Genomic DNA, 13481 nt, shown 5'->3' on the forward strand with positions numbered 1-13481 from the left:
AAGCCTGCGGGACCCTGCGCTGTGATTGGCTGTGAGAGGAAAAAAATAGTTTTACCGCGAGATTTGGTTTCTGAGCGAGATTTCTTGTGTAGCTGTTCTCCCTACACGCTGCTGATCTACACCCAGCACCTCTCTGCGAGCTGAACTCCACCTGTGACCGCCTTCCTCCACTCTCACACACCACTCTCACACTCCTCTCTCCCGCAAGTACACAGTACAAGGGCGTAGATTTGGTTTTGGCATCGGTGGGGACGGACGATTCAACCACCGAGCCCTGCCCCGTTTTTTTTTTCCTTTTTGTCTTTGCTTCTTGATAAAAGGAGAAATATACTTGCCTACATATGCTATTCTACATGCTTTTAAACCATTTAAAATTACAATTCATAGTTTTATATGTTAAATTACTATTAAACAAATGACTAAGTATTTTAGACTTTAGTTTACTTCAGCCATATTCCATATAAATCAGGTATCATACAAAAATAAAAATAGCTTCAAATACAGTCATGACAATAAAAGAATATGACTTTAAGGACTTAACATCATTACTTCAGTTGTAGTACACCAACATCTCTGACACATCAGCACTAAGGGAACACTGAATGACCTGCTGGTTTTTGTCCATAAAACTACTCGTCTAAGATGACCACAGAGTAAAAGATTATACAACATTTTAGGCACTGTTGCCCCGATCAGATCAGTGAGCTGGGATGTTTTATTCTAAACATGAACTACTGTTACAGCAACAGACATGGACTACTGGTGCCCCACACAACAACTCAATGTCCACTATGTGAGGGAGCCAAACACATGCTTGCTCCTCTCGTTAATCTGTAGCACCAAATCATCAGTCAGTCACCTGTGACCTCGCCTCTTCACCTCTGAGCTACAACATGGCAGAGCTGCCTCTGTCACCTGATGAATAACAGTGAGACATTCCTCATACATGCAGTCACACATGTGCTTCAAATACAGTCATGAACCAACAAGTCATCATCCAACTTCACCTGTGACCTTGTGTCACCATTACTCTCTGAGCTCTGTGTTGGTTCTTCACCTGACAAACAGGACAAACATGACAATAAGAATAAAATGTGCAGCTGCTTCAGTGTTTCTGTCACTTTGTGCAGATCTTGACTCGTCAGTAATGTTTGTAGGCTGAGTGCATTTTTGAAACAATTTGTGCAAACTGCACTACAAGGTGGAATATTTGCAAAATCATGACTACCTCGTGATATTTTGTCTCAAAAATAAACCCTATGAATATGTCAGTGCCATTAGGAAGAAATTATTGTGTCACCAACATTTTAATGTTAGACATATAATTTTAACAGCCTCTGTAAACTAATATCCTGGCTGCTCGAGGCTGCCGTTTTCTCTGACAGTTCCAATCAAAATTAGAAATGCTGCTCTGAGACTGAGAGAACTAACAGTGCTGCCTGCTGTGCAGGTAGTTCCCAAACACGTTATTCATGGTTACATACAGTTTTAGACTGATGTGGGCCAAAGCCTAGCACAGCCTGTAACATTATTATGACGGACACATTTTATGAGTGAGCTTGGCTTTAAGTGACTTACAGGTTTCTTTGAAAAACACTTTCTTATATCCAGGTTCTTCCTCTTTGCTGCCGTCCTCCTCGCAGCGCAGGTTTGCCGCTGCTAAAACTAAACAGAGCTCCCTGAAAGGCTCAGCCAATCACACTGGCCATATTTATCACATGAGGCAGGACTAGGGATGGGTACCGGTATCCGGTGCCATTATGGCACCGATTCTGACATAAACGGTAGTAACCAGACCGAAAAGCAGCGCACATTTCGGTGCTTTATTTCGGTGCTTTATTTCGGTCCTTTCTTTTCCCTGAGATGTCATACACTTTGGATTTTAGCCAATCATTTTACCTTTCCAAGCGTAGTAGGCGGGCCCAGGTACGTACGTTCTTTTAGAGCAGAGCTACAGATTAAAAATGCCCAGGGCGAAGCGGTCAAAATTCTGTAAAAGGCTGTACTTCACAGCAAAATATGCAAACTCAGCAGCAACAAGTGCTTTAAGCTGATACTGTGATACTGTCAAAGGAGGCAACACCTCGAATCTGATGAAACACCTGGCGACGTATAGCGTTTTTTTTAAAAGCCCAGAAATGCACCGTATTTGATAGCTTGCTGCGAGACCTCACACCGAGCACATCTACTGCGGGTGTGGTGCCTGTTATCAGACCCGGAGTTAGCAACATCCCCCAAAAACCCGAAGAGGAGAGTCCTGGCCCCTAGCCCTGCCAGTGTATCAGAAATGATGAGGATGAGGATGCAGCAGCAGCCGTTCTTCTCTGCGTGAGTAGCTAAATGTTGTTCCTGTGTAATTTACGTTGAGTAGGCTAACCACGTTATTACATTAATGCATGTAAGGTGAACTAGCAAACATCATCATAGCTACATGCGGCTGTCTTCTTGTTTGATGGCAGATACTCCCTTCACCCTGGCCAAAAAGGCTAAAATGACCAAAGAAAAAATGACCAAAGAAAAAGTGGAAAACAGTTAAACATGAGAGGTTTTTGGACAAAGTTTGTGTTTTTTCCATTGTTTAAGCACTGCTTCCAGCCAAGAGTGATACCATATATGCCCCATAGCTGCAGAAAAGGCTAACATTGTTATCTTTTTACAAAAAACAGCTGAACATCAGAGGTTTTTGGACCAATTTATAATCGATATGTATCTATAGTTCAGCCACAGGTGCAGTCTCTCACTCAAACAACACATTTCTTTTGCATTCAGACACAGGAGCTGGTGTGTTGCAGTTCCCTGCTCAACACTCGCTCAGTCACAAACAAATCGTTTATTTTAAACGATCTTGTTATAAAGGAATCTCTCAACGTCATGTGTTTAACTGAGACGTGGCAACAAAACATGGATTATATACATCTGAAGGACATTTGTTCGACTGGCTGCTCCATCATCGGAGCTCCACGTCTTTCGGGACGTGGCGGAGGTCTCGCTGTTTTGCACCAGGACAGATTCACATGCAGACTGATGAACTCGGATTCTTTTACCTCCTTTGAACTGCAGATGATCAAGGTCGGCTCTTTGCACACCTTTTATTGTATTTGAATCTACCGACCTCCTGGCCCTGCCGGAGTCTTTTTAACTGAATTTAACGACCTCCTGTCATCCATTATTAAATTAGAGAAGGTGGTAATGTTGGGAGATTTTAACCTTCATATTGATGATGCATCCTGTAATATGGCTGCTGACTTCATGACTATCACAGAGTCTTTTAATTTTATGCAGCATGTTTCTGGCCCTACACATGTAAAGGGTCACACATTGGACCTTGTTTTCTCCTTGGGTTTAAATATAAATGACATTCGTGTGGAAAATGTCCATATGAGTCACCATAGCTGCATATATTTTAACTTGTCGTTTTATTTGGATCCCCCGGCTCCCAAAATAACGATTGAAAGGCGAATCATAAACCAGAACGCCGGCAAAAGGTTCTCTGCCATGTTTGACGCTGAAATGACTTACAATGATTTGGACTCTCTTGTCTCATCCTTTAATAATCAGTGTAATTCTAGTTTAGTGGCACCTCTGAAAAAAAGTACTGTCCTATGTTTGAAATCTCATCCTTGGTTAAATGAAAACATTCGTAATTTCAGGAGATATTGTCCCAAGCTGAAACGTTTGTGGAAGGCTTCCCAGCTTGAGGTTTATAAGTTACACCTTAAAGAATCTGTCCTCTTACTAAATGACGTGGAAAACGCCAGAACAGAGTATTTTTCACACTTCATAGCCTCAAAAAAGAAAGATCCTAAATTCTTGTTTAAAACAATTAAGAGTATTGTTTCTCCTGATGCTCCTTGTGCACCAGTTCACTCAACGTCCGAATGCAATGAGTTTATGAACTATTTCAGAAATAAGGTCACTGCCATCAGGTCTAATATCTCTCCATCATCTTCTCAATATCAGACTTTCAACTTGCTCTCCTCTGATACTTGGTCCTCTTTTACTCCTGTTACATTACAAGACATCAGAGGCCTGCTTTGTCATATAAAACAGACTTCAAGCCCCCTTGATGTCCTTCCATCTTCATGTTTCACTAGTGTGTTTGATTCAGTTGGCCCCTGTATTGTGAAAATGATAAATACTTCTCTTCATACTGGCTCAGTCCCCAGCTTCTTTAAACAAGCTGTTGTTGAGCCAATATTAAAGAAACCCCAGCTGGATCCATCTCTTCCTAACAGTTATAGGCCAATATCCAAACTGCCTTTTATATCGAAAATTTTAGAAAAAGTAGTACTAGAACAACTTAACTATTTCCTGGATAAAAATGCTGTTATGGACACTTTCCAGTCTGGTTTTCGTAAATTGCATTCCACTGAAACGGCCTTACTTGTGCTGGGCTCACACTGTGCGATTTTTAGCCCATTTTGAGCCGATTTTTGAGTCGTGTGACCGTTTTGGCGATCGGCCCGATTTTGGCCTTCATCGTGCGTCGTGCATCGTGTGCATACGTGGGGTAACGAGACACGATTAACACCTCACGACCAGCTCCCGATCATCAATCGCTTGGTCGTGAGGGTGTCACCGCAGTTTGTCACACTGCGCACGCGCAAACACAAATGTCAGCGAAAAAGACGGCGTAGCACGACAGTGCAGCGTGTGATCTGGACACAAGCGATGGAGGCACAACTTGTAGAACTTTGGAAAGCTCACCTGAGCCTTTTCGATGTGGCCTCACAAAATTATCACGACCACAACAACCGTGAAAATAGTTGGATCTACACTGCTGCTCAATCACAGCTGCCTGATCATGTTTTTCATTAGCAATTTAGCAAAGCTGATGGTGGTGGTGTGTCTGTGTGAGTGAAAGACGGAGAGAGAGAGCGACAGATTTTCTGTTATAACCTTCATTTTATGGAGGCACAGTGTGAGCACTCAGGTCGCATCAGAGCATCGGGCCGTATAGTGTGAGACCTGCATCGTGACCTATGAACTTCTAACCCCCTGCGAGTCAACCGTACAGTTTGAGCAGGAGCTGAATCGCGCGACTGAAAATAATCGCACAGTGTCTGCCCAGCATTAGAGTATCTAGTGATATCTTGATGGCAGCAGACTCTGGAGAGCACACAGTGCTGGTCCTGATCTCAGCTCTGCTTTTGACACTGTAGATCACAGCATCATGATAAACAGACTCGAGAACTTGTTTGGGATTACTGGTGTTGTTTTAAAATGGTTTATATCATATCTGTCTGAGAGATCTTTTACTGTTTGCATGAATCATGTCACATCAGAATCAACAGTTTTGCCGTGTGGGGTACCTCAGGGATCTGTCCTGGGTCCAATTCTCTTTTTACTTTATGTATTCCCCCTAGGCCAAATTATTAAGCGCTATAAATATATCTCCTATCATCTCTATGCTGACGACATCCAACTATACTGTTCCTTCAGGATTTCTGAGTTTTATAAATTGTCTAATTTAAGTAATTGCCTGACAGAAATCAACAAATGGTTATATGACAATTTCCTCCAACTAAACTCTGATAAAACAGAAACCCTAATTATTGCTCCAGACCACATGGTCCCAGAAATCAGGCAGCGTATCAGCTTCTTAGACCCTTCTGTAAAATCAAGCCTCAGAAACCTCGGTGCCATGTTTGACAGCTCGATGTCGCTCGAGCAGCTGGTCCGAAACTGTTTTTATCATTTACTGAATATTTCTAAACTCAGACTAATGGTGTCAAAGCTTGAACTTGAGATGATTATTCATGCTTTTATTTCTTCTTGTTTAGACTACTGTAACGGCCTTTTTACTTGTTTTAACAAATCAGCCTTAAATCGTCTTCAGTCTGTGCAGAATGCTGCAGCACGTCTCTTAACAGGCACCAAGAGAAGATCGCATATCACTCCAGTCTTGGCCTCCCTTCACTGGTTGCCTGTAAGTTTTAGGTTTCATTTTAAAATTGTAGTTCTAACCTTTAGGGCCCTGCATGGTCAGGCTCCTCAATATTTATCTGACCTGCTGAAACCACATACTTCTTCTCGGGCTTTAAGGTCATTAGATCAGAGACTGCTGGTGGTAGCGAGCACTCGTTTTAAAACTCGTGGTGACCGGGCCTTTCAGACGGCGGCACCACGGCTGTGTCTGTCTCTTTGCTGCACGGACTCCACTGATTCTTTTAAGAAACAGCTGAAGACATTTTTATTTAGAAAAGCATTTGATTAAGTTCTTCTTATGCTGTTTTTATAGTTTTATTGTTTTACATTGTTTTATTTACTGTTATATTGTTTTTATATTTCCATTTTCTGTGTTTATCTGTGAAAAGCGCTATATAAATAAATTTTACTTACTTACTTTTATAGATGGTTTGTTTCCATGACTGCCTGCCTTTAATTTCCCTTCAGTACAGTAGCAGTGGATGTGGGTTAGAGATGCAGTGAGCCTGGACCTGCAGGTGACCATCTTCACTGACCTCCTGTGACAAAGGGCTCATCTGTCCTGGTGAAGAGAAGAAACTATAAAGCCAAACTACACTTTAACCATTTCACAGGCCACTCGTCTGGTTTCTGGACGTTCACAACAAAACTTGTGTCTAAACACATTTTTAACAACACACATACTACTGTTATTACTATGATTTAAATGTAATTAAACAGAAATGTTGGTTTAATGTAAAACCAGTTGTTGCTAAAGATTTGAGATTAACAGATGTTTGACTGTGTCGACTGATCTGTGCGAGGGAGGAGGAGCATTTACAAACCACATTGTCGTGTCCTTCTGCTGAAGGAGGGGCTGCCTTTTGTCTGTTTCTCTGCAAATCATTCGATGATGAAATAAAACAAAATAAAAAGAACATTTCATCTGTTTTTCTTTTTTACATTTTTCAGGTGTTTGTCTGACCCAAGATTCGGTCTCTCGATCCAGTTCTTTGTTTTTGTGATCATTTGAGTTGTACTGACATCCACAGCTGGGTGACTTTCTTATATAAAAGTCCGACAGTAACATAAGCAGCCGGATAATAAAAAGTAAAATATAAGATATAGTGAAGCAACAATAAGAGAGCTTTAAAGGGAAGCCACAACTAAAGCAGGCCACCTGTGAGTTACTTAACTACTTAAGTACAGTATAGAGTAAATGTACTTACTAGATTCCAGCTTACTTATTTTTTCTAATTTAAACCAACTCAGATGCCGAGATCCAGGAAGCATCATCGTGTGACTGGGAATGATCCCAAACCTGGGTTGAATAAACTGCCCTCGGGGGGACTTTGTCCTTCCTGCTACACTCGCTCTGCAGCTTCTTTTCCTTTACTGATTTTATGGACTGCTTCCTGTGAGGTGCAGGACCAGTCTGCAGAGCAGGACAAACCATGTTTCCTCGTCCTGTCAAAGGGCACAAAGTGGGACTTTACTTAGATTCATGTATTCCATAGGACTGCATCATTTCCCCGTACTCTCCCCTCGGCAGTAAGAGGAATCAGTCCGTAACACTACTGTGAAAAGAACGTGCTTTATTGCTGTTTTGCTTCTTTCATCTGGAAATGTCCAAGCTAACCGCGGTCCAGACTGCAAATGTTGGAGTACGGTCACGGTCCTGGGTTAGTGATGGTTGTTGGGTTAATCGCCGTTTCTGTCTCAGTATGTCTAGCTCTTTAGTATTTCCTGAGTTCTAGTTTTAGGTTTTGTTATGCGGTTCCCTGTGTTCTGTGTTTCCTGTTTTACTTTGAAGGTGCATGTCTTGTATTCAGGCCCCTCTTCTGTGGAACCAGCTTCCAGTTTGGATTCAGGAGACAGACACTATCTCTACTTTTAAGATTAGGCTTAAAACTTTCCTTTTTGCTAAAGCATATAGTTAGGGCTGGACCAGGTGACCCTGAATCCTCCCTTAGTTATGCTGCAATAGACGTAGGCTGCCGGGGGATTCCCATGATGCATTGAGTTTTTCCTTTCCAGTCACCTTTCTCACTCACTATGTGTTAACAGACCTCTCTGCATTGAATCATATCTGTTATTAATCTCTGTCTCTCTTCCACAGCATGTCTTTATCCTGTCTTCCTTCTCTCACCCCAACCGGTCGCAGCAGATGGCCCCGCCCCTCCCTGAGCCTGGTTCTGCTGGAGGTTTCTTCCTGTTAAAAGGGAGTTTTTCCTTCCCACTGTCGCCAAAGTGCTTGCTCATAGGGGGTCATATGATTGTTGGGTTTTTCTCTGTATCTATGAAGCGCCTTGAGGCGACTTTTGTTGTGATTTGGCGCTATATAAATAAAATTGAATTGAATTGAATTATTTTGTTTTGCTTCCTCCCTGCCTCGTCATGTTTAATTAGGTTGAGCCGTGTCTCCCTCCTGTGCTCGGTGTAACCACTGCTCTCCATCCCCTCGTATTTCCAGGTGGTTCTAGTTTCTTGTTTCTGGTTCGTGTTATGTTACAATTTGTTTTCCCAGTTTAGGTTGAGGGTCGTTTTCCTGTTGGTTTTGTTAAACCGTTAATAAAGGCTTTAAACACTCTCGTGCATCTTTGTCTGTGCCTGGGTCCACACCTCTCATCTCCACAAACCGTGACAAGTATTACTTGTATTTTAAGCTTGATCGGGACCAGAGATGGGCAGTAACGCGTTACAAGTAACGCGTAATCTGTAATCCGATTACTTTTTTCAAGTAACGAGTAAAGTAAGGGATTACTATTGCAAAATCGGTAATTAGATTACCGTTACTTTCCCGTAGGAACGCTGCGTTACTGCGTTACTAAAACCGTGATTTTTTGCAAGAATGTCTCATGACAGTGACGTGAACAGCTGTGTGCAGATCAACAATGGATCATATATCGATGGTGGGAGAGAGTATGAGCGTGCAGCGTTTGACTTTATTTATTTTCTGCTGTGTTTTACTTGCATCTATTTGAAAGACTGAGTGTAAACACAAAAAATATTTTATTTTATGAGCTGGAATGTGCAGAAAATAGGTTTAAATGTTAAACTAATTTATTCAAGTCAGAGAATGTTGCAGATAATTAAATTTTTGCTTGATGCATAAAGTTAAAAGATTAAAACTAATAAAAGAAGTTTTAAAAAGAGACTTTTCCATCTGATTACATTTTGTATGATGGATTATGCAGAAAAAGTAGAATTGGGCTGAAAGATCTATCGCTTTATCACCTCTTCAGGTTGTAAATCGGGTTTTTAAAAAGTAACTAATTAACTAAGTAATTAATTACTTTTGAAAATAAGTAATCAGTAAAATAACAGGATTACTTTTTTGGGGAAGTAATCAGTAATTAGTTACTGATTACTTTTTTCAAGTAACTTGACCAACACTGATCGGGACTTTTTCCTAAACCTGATTTTGTCAGGCTACGCTGTGTGGCAGGCAGGATGTAGGACCCAAATGCAGGACTCACAAACACGAAAGGATGAAGCCAAAACAGCAGCTTTATTGAGCTGTAGCAAAAACATGCTACAAACAAAATCCAAGGACGAGGAACAAAGACACTAGGAAAGGAAACTGGGAAGCTAGAAACTAGGTGCGAGGTCGACAGAGGACCATGCAGGAAACACATGGGAATGGTACGACACGACAGACAGAGAAAAACACGGGGCTGAAATACACCAGGGAGAAACCAGGGGATGGGAAACAGGAGGAGAGCACAGCTGGGAATACACAACAAGGGGAAGAAAACCTCGATGCACTGACACAGGACATGGGACTGTCAAAGAAACACGAGACAACCACAAAGACGCAGACTAGACACTGAGACGGGGACACGACTGAGAGGGGACACAGGGGGAGCGTGGAAACAAGAGTGGCAAGACGAGGAAAACGAGAAAGGCAAAGCAACAGCAACCAAAACCCACGAATAACAACACTCACAGAATAACTAAAAAACACACCGAACACTGGGTCACAGGTCCAGTGTTTGGTCGCATCCAAACAACTTGTTCCATGGTATGCTGTTACGTCTGTGAGCAAGCTTTCTTCCATGCTTCGTGGGACTATAACTGATCCACCTGATCAGTGATGCAGAGTTGACATGGAATTGTTTTTATGACACTTTTATTAAAAGGATAAATAAACATACATCCATGTGCAAATGTGGAGTCACATACAGAAACTGTCATGATCCTGGGTCATGTTGACCCAGCGCTCTTAGTTTTTGTGTGTTTTTGTATTTTGTTCTTTGTTTATGCCATGGTTCGTGGGTTGTTCTGTTAAGATGTTGCTTCTTTGATTTCCCCTGACTTTACCCCCTGTGTGGCCCCTCTGTGTATGTGAGTCCTCGTTCCCCCTCCTTGTGTTTTATTCCATGTTTTCCTCAGCCCGTTATGTCCGTGCTCTCCCCCTGGTCTGCCTCTGTGTGCTTCCTGCTAGAACACTCAGATCTGCCACTCAACTACTTCTGACCCAACCCAGATCTCGACTGAAGTCTCGGGGTGACCGTGCGTTTTGCTCTGGCTGCCGCGGTACCCTTCCTCTCGACCTCCGCGCATCTGATTCCATTGCACTGTTCAAATCACGATTAAAAACCCACTTATTCAATCTTGCCTTTCCCTCTAGTTAATATTTCTTTTATGATTTTATATCACGCACTTTTATGCTCATTTAAATTCTTGTTTGCTCTGTACCTGTTGCTTTCCTATGTATTAGTGACAGTTATCTGCTTGCATATTTAGTACTTGCTTTGGTCCTATTTCTATTATCCTCCTCATATACTCTATTTTACTTGTTAAGCACCTTGGCATACCCTTGGTTTTTAAGTGTGCTTTATAAATAAAGTTTATTATTATTATTATTACTTTGATAGTCTCCCGTCAGTTTGCTCCTGCCGTGTCTCGTTATGGTTATCAGTGTCACCTGTGTTCCCCGTGTGCTCCCCTCGTTAATCCTCTGTGTATTTATGTCCACGTCTCCCTCAGTTCAGTGTGGCGTCGTCAGTGTCTCTTCCCCGAACCTGTGTGCCTCTCTCTGTGCTCCCTCAGTTTAGCTTTCCTAGTTTAGTTCTGTTTCTTTGTGAAGCCTGCTATAAAGCAGAGATTTTGAGTTCAGCTTTTGTCTCCGTGAGTTTTGCCTTTGGGTCCTCATCTGCCTGCACACAGCTAGTTCATGGGGCGATCGTGGCTCAAGAGTTGGGATCGGAAGGTTGCCGGTTCGAGCCCCGGCTTGGACAGTCTCAGTCGTTGTGTCCTTGGGCGAGACACTTCACCCGTTGCCTACTGGTGGTGGTCAGAGGGCCCGGTGGCACCAGTGTCCGGCAGCCTCGCCTCTGTCAGTGCGCCCCAGGGTGGCTGTGGCTACAATGTAGCTGCCATCACCAGTGTGTGGATGACTGGATATGTAAAGTGCTTTGGGGTCCTTAGGGACTAGTAAAGCGCTATATAAATACAGGCCATTTACCATTTATTTATTCATGACAAAAACAATCTTTGGTTTTCTCCTCAGCTCTCCAGTCTCCTCAAAAAAAGATGCTCCCTGGGCTCAGGGCAGAAAAACTACATCTGAGGCCGACTGGCTGATTTTTAGAAATCATTCAACCTCTTTAATTAAAAGGTCGGAACCAGAATTCTGTCTTTCAAAAACGACTAAACATCTGAACAATCCTACAAAATTCTGGAAAATAATAAAATGTTCTTAATCCTTGTTGTTTAACAGAAAAATGATACATTTTAAGCTGTTTTAATGAGCATTTGTTTCTTCAGGGTCCAGATCTAACATGCTTCATATATTAATAACAGACACATCACGGGTACAGCAGTCCTTTCTCCCTGCAGCACGGACTACACTGCCCATCAGGCTACAGGCTTTGACGGTCCATTGTTAGAGTGAATTGTTAAATGTTGTCATTTTTATGCTTACCATCTCCACATTGTTTAACTCTGTGTTGAAAGGAATTCCACTGTGTGAATTCCACCTGCATACACACACACAGACACACATACAGTGCCTTGCGATGCCTGTAACACTCTGCCTGTTGCCTACATATTAAACATTTTTTGAATAATAATTAAAAAAACAAACATGTCTTCACATCATTATGTGGGCTGAAGTAGAGGTGACATGGGCTGTTAGATTGAGACACAGACAGCCTCTTAATGCATGTTTTGTTTGGGTTTCCACCAGCGTGGAATTACCAAAAAAGAGGTGATTTTCATATTACCTGTATTTCATATGTTCAGCCGAACATATAAAACGGGAAAAGACCGCAGTGTAATCCATTTATTTCAACAAAGTAACTGTATTCTGAATACCACCTTTTTAAACGGTAACAACGGTAACTGTAACAGAATACAGTTACTCATATTTTGTATTTTGAGTACGTAACACTGGTACATGTATTCTGTTACTCCCCAACACTGTGTAAGGCTGCGATCATGTCGTACTTGTCAGCGAGAACACATGTGTCCACGCTGCTGGGTCTTCTTCCTCTTGTCTCCCAGTATCCAATGGAGTTCCTCTGGGCTCCATATTAGGACCATTGCTCTTTTTCTCTTTACATAAACAACTTTTGTGATAATTTATCAAACGCTGCATTCCATCTTGGTACAGTTATCTACTGCTCATCTCCTTCAGTAGCATAAACCCTGCAGTTTCTGCTGCCTTTGATGTTGTTCAGTTAAAATGGTGTTACATCCAGATTAATCCAAGGTCATGTTTTTCTTAAATGGCAAAGAGTTGTTAGCTACATCTCCTAAGACTAAAAGCATTCAAGGAACTGAAACTGATATTTTCTTAAAAGTATCAGGGATCATTATCGATCAGAGTTTGTCATTTAAAACTCACATTCAAAGGCTTGTGTCAAGGCTGAAACGAAAACTTGAAAACACTTGATTCATGCAACCTTTTCACATTTATTGGATTACGGTGACCTGCTTTTATGAATGACCTGCCCACTACCTAAAGAGGTGGGATACTGTCTACCATTTATGTTTTATTACTGGCTGTGGAAATCATGTACATCATTGTCCTTTGTACGCTGCTGTTGCCAATTGTCCATCTCTGTATATTCACAGACAAAGTGGAGGCTCGAGACCAAAAGCAGAGTCAAAAAGCGCATAAACTATTTACAAGGTTTATTCACAAAAGGAGCAAGACTCAGACTAGAACATGGATTTAAATCAAGAAACTAGACAAGAGCAGTAATGGGTCAAACGGGACAACACTCGGGCACAGGGAGCACAACGAGGACACGGATGGGAAACTCTGTAACAGAGGGAGGAGTTACTGGGCAGGTAAATAAAGTGAATTAGCTTCTCACGTGTGCACCACTTTGTGTTGGTCTTTCATGTGGAATTCCAATAAAATTGATTCATGTTTGTGGCTGTAATGTGACAAAATGTGGGAAAGTTCAAGGGGGCCGAAAACTTTTGCAAGCCGCTGTACTTGCAAGTGAAAACCAGTTGATACAGGAGGGGGTAGCCCTGAGAGTGTCCTCGTGAGAGCCGGAGGTCCAGAGGGAGGCGAGGTCCAAGAGAGGCCCGACAGGCAGGGGGCAGGCTAGGGA

Source organism: Aulonocara sp. 'chitande type north' Nkhata Bay, linkage group LG12 (assembly GCF_057382095.1).
Source record: "Aulonocara sp. 'chitande type north' Nkhata Bay isolate Kocher_YH1m ecotype deep benthic linkage group LG12, A_spYH_male_GT1.1, whole genome shotgun sequence".
Lineage (NCBI taxonomy): Eukaryota > Metazoa > Chordata > Actinopteri > Cichliformes > Cichlidae > Aulonocara > Aulonocara sp. 'chitande type north' Nkhata Bay.